We start from the raw sequence: 13,174 nt of genomic DNA on the forward strand, positions 1-13,174 counted from the left end.
ACTAAGGGAACAGAGAAGACTTTGGCATTGGACTTGTTCAGCTAGGAGCCAGAGAGACATGGAGACATAACTGTCCATTAGACCATTGAAAATCTGAGTGTAGCAATCAACAAAGATGAATAGATAAAATCACCCCAGGAAGCTTACCCAACAGAGATGGAAAACTCAGAAGTCCCCCAGAAGCCAGACAGGTGAGACCAGGTATGTGTTCAGAGGGGCGCACAGGGAGAGGAGCATGTAACCCATGTAAACCTGACAGCCCTAGCTCAGCTCGAGTTGATGTCAGCATGGAATGAAAATGGCAGAGTGGCGCCAGATTTTCCAATTTTTCAAAGAAACCTAGAAAGTCAGATTTTAAGATATTTATAACCCCCCAAAAAGCACACATAATTCCAGATATAGCCCATAGGAAAGTAGTTTAATGCTGCCTCAAAGGTTAACAAGGTCACTTGTTAGACTCCTACACCATAAGAAAGTTAACAGGAATTGCACCTGAAATTTCCATCAGCCCCAAAACAATTGAACTTCCAAAGCTGGAGAGGGGAATATACCGCTCTCCCCTCTCAGCTCCTCATGCAGTAAGAACACAGCTGCCGTGTCGACAGCTATCCCAATGGTATCTCACTTTCCCCAGACCCTGACCTGGATGTTATGTAGAATGTTTCAAAGAGAGCCACAAAAGCACTTGGACTCTTTGCTGGAGACATGCCACATAATGCAAGGTGCTACCCTGGCTATTATTCACTGCCTACTTTAGGTACCTTGGGAATATTGTCTCTTTCAGTTTCAGGCCCTCTCAGCTACATACTTGTGGTTAATAAATTACCATACTACGTAAATGTGTACAAGCTATAAACCTGGAAGAACTTCCTTGATGGATAATTTGTAAAATATTACACTTAAAAAAAATAACTACTAGTGGCCTCTCTATATCTATTGTAGGGAGTAAAGGGACTCATACTAGAAAAATTAAAATTACAGTAGCTACTCCTTCCTCAAGTAAGTGGTTCATTTTAAAGAGGATGACTTTCCAGTGAACACTTTATTTTAATTTAACCTTCCCAGAAAATGAAGTGCTTTGTGTAGATTCTTTTGGTTTTATTTAAGGCATAAAATTAGTACTGAACTGTGATAATTGTGGGCTGAGGAATGTAATCATTCTAAGCACCACTTCTGACTTGCTCATAAGCCCTACAGATCTTGAGTTGCTGTTTATTGCTAATTCAAAGTTGGCAAGTTATTTAATTGTGAAGCTGAATTTGAAGTCAGAGTGTGGTGGGATGGTTGGAGGTAAATTGTTTTGTTTTGCTTTCAGTTGGTTACCAAAAGCCCTGAGGCAAGGTGTGATCCAAAGCAGGTTTCCGGATATGTGCTTCTCTAACCATTAATCTTAATAAAGATATGGGCGATTACATGTTCTAAGGGTGGAATAAAATATAACATTAAACTAGATCTCGATGATGCAATAAACATTCCTCTAAGGAGAAAAAAAAAACTTCACCTTTTGAAAACAATCACAGATAGAACAAGATGCTATCATCCACATTTATGATATTGTTTTGTTGTTGTCGTAGGAGCCAGCCTAGATATCATTGCTTTTATTTTGCTATTTAAAGGAAAATAAGGGAGCTGAGGCCTCAGCCATGAGAAATCTTGATGTCCATAATATAGTAAAGTATTTCTGAACATGTGTTTGAACCCAGGACAACACATCTACATATATATAATCACCATCAACAAAAGTGCCATATGGCTTTTTTTTTTATATATATAATGCAAAAATACCTTGAAACATTTTAAGATAAATGGATTTGTGTTTAAGTCTGGATTCATTTGAATTGGGACTACCTTGAATAACACTACCATTTTCACACACGACTATTCCTGAAAGTTATGGGCATTCAGATAAAGTAATTATTGAAAGATAACTTAATGAAAATATGCCTGGTCTGTGCTATATTTCATGTGATTAATAATGTCCATTAATTCAAGAAACAGATAAAAATCACTCTAATTTTACCTCTCCTAAAATTTCCACACAAATAAAAATAGAAATTATTAACTGCCTGAATATTTATAATGTGCTCCTCAGCATTTTGTAGTAGAAGAGACTGCAAAATGCTGACCTACATGCTGATTTGAGTCCCAAGATGCATTTTGTAAGAACCGTATTTTGGAGAAATCATTTAGTCCAGTATTGCCATTTTTTATTCTTCTTTTCAAAACTACTTACTAGTACACTGTGGATATAAGACACCTTGCTATACTTTCAGGATGCAACAATTGCCTGCTCTGAAGCATCTTACAGTGGTAAGAAGGAGCAGCAGACAGTGATAGACTGCCCCAGGGCAACAAACAAATGCTGATCCTACCTGGTATGCATGTCTCCCTCTTTGTTTGCTTCTTTTTAGTACAAGTCAACATTTTTCCATAAAAATCTAAATTTATGGCATCTCTTTTTGAAAAATTCAGAAGATCTTAGCACTCTGGGCCAGAAATCCCACCTGGCAACAACTAACTGAAAGTTTACCACTATCCCTACCACTCCACAGAGATTTACACCTTGCTCATTTGCATGACCTGCTTGCTCCTTGTATGATAGTATTGCAACTTGCAAAACAAAGAGTGGCTAGCAATAGCCTGTTAAAAAGTAACAGCCTTGGAAAGCGGTTGTGGCTCAACTGAGAGAGTCCATCCACCTTCCATATGGAGAGGCCAGGGTTCAAACCCAGGGCCTCCTGGCTTGTGTGGTGAGCTGGTCCATGCACAGTGCTGCCGGACACAAGGAGTGTTGTGCCACACAGGGGTGTTCCCCGCATAGGGGTGCCCCACGTGCAAGGAATGTACCCCGCAAGGAGAGCCGCCCTGCATGAAAAAAGTGCAGCCAATCCAGGAAAGGCACCACACACAAAGAAAGCTGATGCAGCAAGATGACACAACAAAAAAGTGACACAGCATCCCAGTGCCGCATGACAAGAATGCAAACGGACACAGAAGAACACACAGAGAATAGACACAGAGAGCAGACAATGGGGCCGGGGGGAGAAGGGGAGAGAAATAAATAAAATAAATCTTTGAAAAAAAGTAGCAACCTGGTTCTAAATACATAAATAAATAAATAAATTCTAAAATTCTACTCTCCCTTCTTGGCACAGCATTTGTGAATCTCCAAAGCCAATCTATGGAAGGATTTCAAAACCTGGAAAGCGCTAAGCAATGAAATGGTATTGTTGTAAATATATTTTCAGCAGAAATGTATAGAAAGTCAGAAATAATAGCCCATATCTGATTATCACTGTACATATTACAAACCACTCTCAACTGAACTAATTTGGCATGACTTAATTATTATATTACCTATTTTTCAGAGAAAGAAACAGGCTGAGAAAGATCAAGAAACCTATCTCATCTACATTCTCACATTTTTAAAAAGTCAACTTTCAAGATAGTTCCTGTAATTTTAATACCTCTGAAAAGATTATGACAACTGACAGCACATGATGAAGAGCTACTAATCAGCAAGGTGAATCATCATTTTCCAAGGACATATGCCAGAAAAACAGAAACACATATTTTGAAGAGTAACCCATTTTTAAAAAGAGTACTACATCCTGAAATATCAGGGAAATATTTTCTACTAATATTTGTGATATATATTCATATGGACTTTTAATAAAGTAGGAGGACTAAAGATTCTGAAGGGACACTCTCATTAAATGTTATTCAACTTTACATGATTTTCTTGGACTTTATCAGGGGTAAGTAGGTATTCTGGTAATCACTCTGAAAAACAAACATTCTGAATTTTATTAAAGTCTATTTTTATTAATCCCCTCTCCATCCCTATCCCCTTATTTTTTCGCCAGTTTGAATCATATTGCAGTTCAGAAAGAAATATGAGAATTTACCTGGCTTACTCTCACATAAATTTTTTAAAAGAAGAAACTGATATAATAAAAAGTTTGATTTAAACATGAATTAAAGGTTTATCACTTATATTTAAGAAAAGACAGGAATAGGAAGCTTTCCTAATGCATTTACATTTTTATTAGGCTTACAAAAATTCAATTTACTAATGCCTTTAGGTACACATTTATTGAATAAAGATGAAGCTATAATACCTTTATAATAACTTCTTTAAAAGATGCAATGGATTTAAATTTAAGTTTCTTCCACAGATCACCATAATTCAGGTAGAGAAAAATCTAAATGAACAAGCAGAGGAGTGAATTGGCGTGCACAGGAGATATCCATGTAGTTAATTTAGGGGCACTGTGGGAATGAAATAAGGACATATGTGAAAAAGTAACCAGTTCTTGGTGGGAGGTATATATGACTGAGTAATGTGCAAATTACTGTTTACACATTGCAATCAGCAGGGGGCCCATGAAAAAGCCTAAAGATAATGGCACTGCTACTACTATGTCTCTGTTCTAAACCTCCAAATTAAGCAAAGAAACTCAGACTAGAGTGCCACATGGAGAAGACATTTGCCAAGAACCTTACATTTAGCATGCAGGGACTAAATACTAACAGCAACACAGAAGGTATGGTTGCAGACTTGAGTAAACTATCTAAGACAACAATCCACAAAACCAGCAGTGTGGGTGATGGCACTTCCTAAAAACAGATAGCCCCAAGAAATCTAAAAGGACTTTGTGCCAAAGGGCTCAGGTTACAGATTTCCAAAATTAGGGAGAATGGCATAGAGTTCCAGTTTTTTATTCTTCGAAGTGGGGATTTTGAACACAAACTTGATTACCATCCAGTGTGGCTTTTTTTTTTTTAAGAAGTTTTAGATTACATAAATGTTATAGGGGATCTCCACATGCACACCCCCTCCCCCTCCCACACCAACAACATCCTTCATTAGTGTGATATCCTTGTTAAAATTGATGAACACATATTGAAGCATTGCTATTAATCGTGGACTATAGTTTACCTTATAGTTGACACTCTGCCCCGCATAACTTTGTAAGTTATAACAAAATATATTATGGCCTGTATCTACCATTGCAAAGTCATGCAGGACAATTCCAATGTCCTGAAAATGCTCCCATAGTACACTCCCTTCAGAACATCCAGTGACCACTACCTTTATATCAATGATAAAAGTTCTTTCATTGCTAGAGTAATAATAATTCTATAATAGAATAATAATGTCTACTTTAATCTATTGCTCATTCCCCAATCTTGAGGATTTGGAGATGGTGATGCCCACTCTGTTTCTAATTGAGAGGGAGCTTAGATCTCATGGGTAGATAAATGGAACTATCTTGCTTGCAGTTGCAAACATTCTCTGTTTCTTGGGATGGGTATTGTCCATCACCATTCTCCTTATTAGTTGTCCTGGGTGAGTCCAGTGACCTGGAGAGTAGGTGTTGCAACTCTGCTGAGATTCAGAGCTCAACTGGCACATGGACAGACCAAAGATTTAAGTCCCTGGGACACATATTTAATAAGTATAGTGCTAATTATAGGTTCAAATAAATGGGGCAGAAGAGCCATGGGTAGGGAAACTATAAATGAATTTAACCCTGTTACACTGGGGAGCATAAATTCCAAAGTAAGGCCCACTGACAGGGTGCCTGATTTGGGGTGAAAGGGCAGGGGCCTTTGCACCCTCAGTGATCATTCACTAGAAGTAGGCCACCTCAAGGAGGACGTATGACACTAGGACAGGGCCATTTGTGAGCAGCACCCCCCGCTGGTAGAGCAAGAAGTCCTTAATTTATGAAGGGTGTTTTGGGCAATGCGAAACACTGTCCAGAATGGTCAAAATATTTTCAAACACTGGCATGTAAGGATAGTCAGCTTTAAGCTTTTAATCTTAGAGTCACCATAATCAAAAGCCACTTAAGACACAATGGTAAGACCATTAAAAGAGGAAAGTTTACATCAAGAGCACCCCTCAAACCTTCACACAACATCTGCAGGAAAATCATCTCTGCTGCTTGTGGGAGGAAGGGCGCCCGGCTTGCCACAGTAGCAAACGGTGCGGCAAGAAGTGATACCGCCTCTGCCCACTGGGCCTAGATAAGGTGACCACGCCTGACTAGGCCTTTGCTGCTAGCGGCTGGCCGGCACTGCCCTCCCCCTTTCTATCTCCCGCCTAGCCCAACATCCGGCCAGCTCTCACTCCCCCTTTCCCCTCCCCTATTCCAAACCTCTCAGCCAGCCCTCGCTATCTTTTCCGCCAGTCCCGCCCATGTTGCCGGCGTACAGTCTGCCCTCTTCCCCGGTGACTGCTTACCTCGGGGCTGTCCATCAGCCTCAGCCTGTCCACTACTGCCCCGTAGCTAGCCCTCCCTATATCTTACTCCTCCCTCTACCCAACCCTATATAACCAAGTGTACTTCTGTAATAAAGCAGACCTGTTCTTGCGCTCAAGCGGTCTCCGTGGTTTTTCCCCAACCGCGCGTCCCCCACGCCTGGAGAACCGGTGCTCCCTCTTGGGGCACCCCCCGCCAGTGGTTTGGCAGGAGCAAGCCCCCCCGACTCTTGGGCCTGAGCGAGGACGAGACCCTCACGCTCAGCTACAGCTGCTGTTTGATACATCAGACCTACTGGGAAAAGATGATGTAGACTCACTTTTATCTGCTCCTTCCCTTTAAATACAGCTAAATACTCTATAAACTATCCAACAGAAAATGATAAAAGGACTCTGAAAGCTGGAAAAAAGAAGGCAGACTAGCTAGAGAAACATAACAACTTGAGGAACAAAAACACGGTGAGTTCCTGGGCTTTCTTCTAATTTCCCATATACCCTGGGCTGGGCTCCAGAGAAGCCTGCAACCCATAACTACCAACAGGCAAAACCTGCTCCCTCTGGTTAAAGGACCAGAAAGGGGAAGTCCAACAGAGACCTAGTGGGGACCCCCACCCCCTAATTCCATAACTGGGGCAATGATGTGCAGTTCAATCCACTAGCAATAGAGGCAGCAGCAAGCCGTGGGTTATCCCAGCCATATATCCAACATCAGAAGAGTATCTAGAATATATAAAGAACCCCCAAACCTCTACAGTAGAAAAAATTAACAATCCAATTACAAAATGAACAAAAGATATGAAAAGACATTTTACCGAAGAACATAAAAAAGTGACAAGCACATGAAAAGACATTCAACATCATTAGACATTAGAGAAATGCAATTTAAAACCATAATGAATAAATATCACTGCACACCTATCATAATGGCTAAAATAAAAATAGTGATAATACCAAAATGCTGGAAAGATGCAGAGAAACTGATCACTAATGCACTGCCAGTGGAAATGTTAAATGGTATGGCAGTTCCTTTGAAAACTAAAAATAAAGTTACCATAAAACCCACCATTTGCACTCTTGGGCATTTATCCTGGAAAAATGAAAACATTTTCACACAAACACATGAATGTTCATAGCAGCTATAGTTGTAATAGCAAAGACTGGAAACAATCCAAATGTCCTTCAATGGGTAAATGGTTAAACAAACTGTGGTACATCCATAACATGGAATATTACCCAGAAATAAAAAAGAAATGAACTACTAGATGAACTGCAAGGAAATTATGCTAAGTGAAAAATGAAAAACGCCAATCGCAAAAGGATACCTTTTACATAAGATTCCATACAATATAATTATAGAGATAAAGAAGAAATTAGTGGTTGCTTGGGGTTATGGTTGAGGGGAGGAGATGGATGTGGGTATAGTCTGTGGTAATGGTAGAGTTAAGAATCTTGATTGTGGTGGATTCATGAAGCTACATGTGATAAAAGTGCATAGATGGGAAAACGGACTTGGCCCAGTGGTTAGGGCGTCCGTCTACCACACGGGAGGTCCGCAGTTCAAACCCCGGGCCTCCTTGACCCGTGTGGAGCTGGCCCATGCGCAGTGCTGATGCGCGCAAGGAGTGCCCTGCCACACGGGGGTGTCCCCCGCATAGGGGAGCCCCACGCGCAAGGAGTGCGCCCCGTAAGGAGAGCCGCCCAACGGGAAAGAAAGTGCAGCCTGCCCAGGAATGGCGCCGCCCACTCTTCCCATGCCGCTGATGACAACAGAAGCGACAAAAGAAACAAGATACAGCAAATAGACACAGAGAACAGACAACCGGGGGAGGGAGGGGAATTAAATAAATAAATAAATCTTAAAAAAAAAAAAGTGCATAGAGCTACACACACACAAATTGAGAAATACTAATGAGTGCAAGTAAAACTAGTAAAATCTGAATAAACTCTATGGAGTGTACAAATGTTAACATTTTTTCTCTCTTTTTTTAATTGTAGAAACATATACAACATAAAGCTTACCAACCCAACCCCTCTCAAGCACATCATTCAGTGGGATTAATCACAGCCACAATGTCAATTTTTATACTAGGCAAATTGTTATGTTAGATATTAACAATAACATTGGGAGAATCTGGGTGAAAAGTGCACAGGACCTGCCTGTGTATTTCTTTGCAAATCCCTAGAATCTATACTTATTTCAATGTTCCCCCAAAATCAGATCCACTGATTGTTGGGAGTAAAAATTCCTAATCTAGGTTTTTCCTCCTTTGAGATTTGCCCGGTATCTGCAACCACCATTGGAAACAGATGAGAACCCCTATCAGATATCCACACCTCCAATAACTTCTCCTAGGCCCAATTCTATCCCTCAATACCCCTTCTTACCGCTGCTTAGCTGGAATACCTTCAGTGGCTTAGACCTCTGTGCCAGTTTCACTTCCCTTTGCCCCTTTCTTGGCCCTTGCCCACCTCTGCTGCCACACTTCTCTCCCAGGTCAGGGGCATCAGAGATACTGATAAAAGGGGTTTTATTGTAGTCCTTCCCCAGCAAGGATACAGGGGTTTTGATTGCTTATGACATTTTTCAGTGATATAAAAACAAAAACTGAAGCATGACAGAAGGGCCTACATTTTTATATAAATAAATTGTTGTATATAAATTCTCCCAAGAGGCATCTAAGCCATTCTACAGAAAGTGTCTCTGTCAGGGGACCCATACCCTATACACTGAACACACTGGGAGCCATTTTCAATCTGCAAAGATAAAAAAAATCTGAAGGGAAAAACCAGACTGCTCTTCCTTTGTAAGGTTAAGGAAATTATTTTAATTTAAAAGTTAGCAGAATTCTTACTCATGTACAAACTAGACTTTAAAATATTGCCATTGCATTGACCAAGCAGTCCCTGTTTTCATCCTCCTGATACTTAAACATACCAAAACATTAGTGATGAAAGCCTTCATTTTTAAAATTCTGGTAATTCTAATATTCAATTATAATGTGCATTTCACTACCACACTATATTTATGCCCCTTAAAAGTCAAGGCTGTTACTGCTCATATACTGCCTTTTTCCAGTTCTTATCATTAATTAAAAGGTAAAAAACTATTACCAGGGTATCTGCAATCAGGCTTTCAAAGTAAGAAACATCAATATCCAGTAATTGAGAACACTTTGGAACAAATTTTAATAGGCAAAAAAGTCATAGGAAAAAAAATGTTCTGTATTATTTTTAATTAAAACCATATCAGTATATGCTACTGCAAAGTTGCAATTGCCCATGCCTTCCAGGCATCTGTCTGATTTTTCTCCTATAGCAGATGCTGAAGTAAAGAAATATAGTCAGGTCTGTCCATTTTATAATGTTTAGAGAAATAATGCATCAACAATATATTGTTTTGAGTTTTTCTGGAAGCAAACATCAAGAAACAAAATGTGTTGGGAAACAATAATTGAGTCTAACTCTGTTACACTGGGGAGCATAAAGTCCAAAGTAAGGCCTACTGACAGGGTGCCAAATTCCTGAGCTTGTCTGCCTTGCTTACAATATCTGGAAGTCTGGGAGCCATCAGGAGCCCCTCTGTTTAAGAGATTGTTTATTGTGGAAGTCAACAAGATCCTGCTGAGACAGGCATAAGCATATCTTCTGGAAGGACCTCCCAACTCATTTTGAAATCTCTTAGCCATAACAACTTATTTTTACTGAACATTTCCCCCTTTTCATCAAAATCTTTTTCCAAATGCATTGTTAATTGTCACTTGGTGGTAATCCCTCAGTGCCAGGGAGGTTCATACCTGAGAGTAATGTCCCATGCCAAGGGGAAGGTAGTGCATTTATATGCTGAGTTTGGCTTAGAGAGAGGACACACTTGAGCAACAAGGAGGCTTTCAGGAGGTAAGTCTTAGACAATGTATAACACTAGGTTAAGTGTCAATTTCACAAGAAAAGGTTCATAAGTACAACCACCAATATCAAGGCATACTGGTCTGTCTTCCCTCTCTAGGCACCATCCTAGGCACCGTCCTAGGCACTGGGATTCTTGCCGACTTATTAGAGAATGTAGCAGAACTCCCCAGGATGGGAATTCAATATTCTTTTGGTTATTTTGCTGGTCTCCACCCACAGAGACAACACCCCATGAACACGTGAACATATTCATATGCCTTAGAGGAATACCCCAGGCGCACCCCTCCCCATACATGCCCCCATCACCATAACTTATAGTTTCCCTACACATGGCTCTTCTGCCCCTTTTATTTAAACATATAATTAGCACTATACTTGTTAAATATATTCCAGAGACTGAAATCTTTGGTCCAATCATGTGGCAGTTGAGCCCTGAATCTCAGGAGAGTTGCAACACCTACTCTCTAGGTCACTGGACTCACCTAGAACAACTAGCAAGGAGATGATGATAGATAACACCTATTCTAAGGACCATAGAGTATCTACAACTGCAAACAAGATAGTTCCATCCATTGACCCATGAGATCTAAGCTCCCTCTCAATTAGAAACAGAGTGGGCATCACCATCCCCAAATCTTCAAGACTGTGGAATGAACAATGGATTAAAGTAGACTTATTATTCTATCATAGACTTACTATTTTTCTAGCAATGGAAAAACTTTTATCATTGATATAAAGGCAGAGGCCACTTGAGATTCTGACGGGAGGGAGAGGAAAGAATAAGTATAATATGAGGGCATTTTGGGGACATTGGAATTGTCCTGCATGACATTGCAATGGCAGATACAGGCCATTATACATTTTGTCATAACCTACAAAACTGTGTGGGACAGGTTATGAACTATTAATATAATATAAACTATAGCCCACAGTTAGTGTAATAGCAATGCTTCAATATGTGTTGATCAATTGTAACAAATGTACCATACTAATGAAGGATGTTATTAATGTGGGAAAGTGTGAGGGGGCTATGGAAATCCCCTATATTTTTAATGTAACATTTATATAATCTAAAACTTCTTTTAAAAAATTAATAAATGCAAAAATAAAAGAAGCAAAATGTGCTCTCCCAATGTATTTATGTATTTTAGTTAATCCCCACCCTTGGGTGTAGGTAAGTTGATCATTACATAATGGTTGTACTTAACGCTTACTAAGCTTAGGAGTGTCCTCATATTTAAGGCATAAGGATGAATAAAATAGTTCATATATTGAAGCACTGCTACTAACAAGTATAATGCTAATTAATAAATTGTAGGCATGAGGAGGAAGACAGTGATGGTGGTCGTGATGAAGATTAGTGATGATGGTGATAGTATGGATGGGAATGACAACAGCTCATCTTATCAAAGAGCTAAACAGCTTCTGTAACTAACATCGAATTTCCTAAAATATGGGAGCAATATGTAGTCAAAGTAGTCAAACTGATGACTATTTAAGACTGGTCCCTCAGTCACAAGAAGCAGCTTTTTTAGAATAGGCAGTGTGACCTAGATTTTTTTTTTAAGGAGGTATCAAGGGATTGAACCCAGGACCTCTTATGTGCAAAGCAGATAGTGAACCACTGAGATACATCAGTTCTGCTTGATTGAATTTCAGTTTCTCTGCCTGTGAAATTAAACAATAATACATGTTTTTCCTATAGCTGATATGAGGAATTAATGAAAGAATGTCTTTAGAGCACTTGGAATATTAGCTCTCTAACTCTACCAGCACCCACCCAAATAGCCCTAAATAAACAGTGTAACTGGTATGTAAATTCAGTCTCAATAAAAGTCCCCTAACTTTCCCCTCTGTAACAGGGCAATTCTTGGACTGAAAAATAAGGGAACAGAAAAAGCAGCTGCTACTCTGCTTATAACAAGGTTTTTTTGTTTGTTTGTTTTTAATAAAAATTCTCTAAAGTCACATTTGAGAATAAAGGGCTTGGTAAATATTTTAATGACAAAAAGGGTTATCACCTGAAGAAGGCCAGTGTTAAAAGTATTCCTTTTGAACCTGCTTTCAATATGGATTCCTGTTCCCAAACAAGGGATTAGGTTTTAATCTTCCAAAAGAATCAGAAAGCAACTTCAAGCATTACTTTTAAGGACAATTTTCAATTTTTTAAAATTATTTCGGCAGACAACTGAACCAGAGTATATTAAAAATTATTCCACCAAGAAAACATCACTATCAATGACCAGAACAAATGCTAAATGACAAAGTTCTTCATGGAATCCAAAAATTTCATGAACCCAAGCTTATAAATATTTTAGGGATGATTAGATTTATATTATGGGCCATTATTAACACTTGTATTTCAACTTACTTTTTAAAGAAAAAAAGATATGAAAAATACAAAGAAACACCAATTGAAGAAAAAAATTCCTACTTTTAAAAATAATTACTTTCGAAGAACTGCACTAGAGTTTTAAATAAAATCTCTTCACAAATTTACCCTCAGAATGGATTTTTCTGTAGTAAGTAGCAAAACTGAAGCTACGTATAGGAAATATACATATAGGAAATACAAAAGTGAATAAAATGTCTTTGCTTCACCTTCCATAAAATTTTAAAAAATACAAATATATACATGGCTAAATTCAGAAACCTACATCGTAGAAGAGAGTCATAATTTGACTTAGTACACTAAGCTGGTGATATTTTTGATAGGAAAGAAAGAAGAGAGGAAGATATTTTTTATAGGAAAGAGGGAAGAAGAGATGGAGTACGGAAAGAATGAACCTCAGAATATATCCTCTGCATTTTGAAGTATAAAATGTTTTATAATTCATATTTAGATCACATATTGCCTCTTTTATCTTGTCTTATTTTTTTAAAAAAAACTTATACAGAAATTAAATCTCTATATGAAATGGCTCATCCAAAGTGATAATAAATTTGAATTATAACTCCTCCAATGAAAGGTTATTGTTCTGTATTTTATTGCTTTGC

General features: G+C 38.8%; 1 protein-coding gene across 9 annotated transcripts in view; it reads right to left on the minus strand.

Moving 5' to 3' along the window:
* The window catches only part of FHIT (fragile histidine triad diadenosine triphosphatase), a 1,565,692-nt gene that overhangs the window by 1,331,110 nt on the left and 221,408 nt on the right, over positions 1–13,174 (minus strand). The window lies entirely within an intron of this gene.

The sequence above is a fragment of the Dasypus novemcinctus genome, chromosome 26 (genome assembly GCF_030445035.2).
Source record: "Dasypus novemcinctus isolate mDasNov1 chromosome 26, mDasNov1.1.hap2, whole genome shotgun sequence".
Lineage (NCBI taxonomy): Eukaryota > Metazoa > Chordata > Mammalia > Cingulata > Dasypodidae > Dasypus > Dasypus novemcinctus.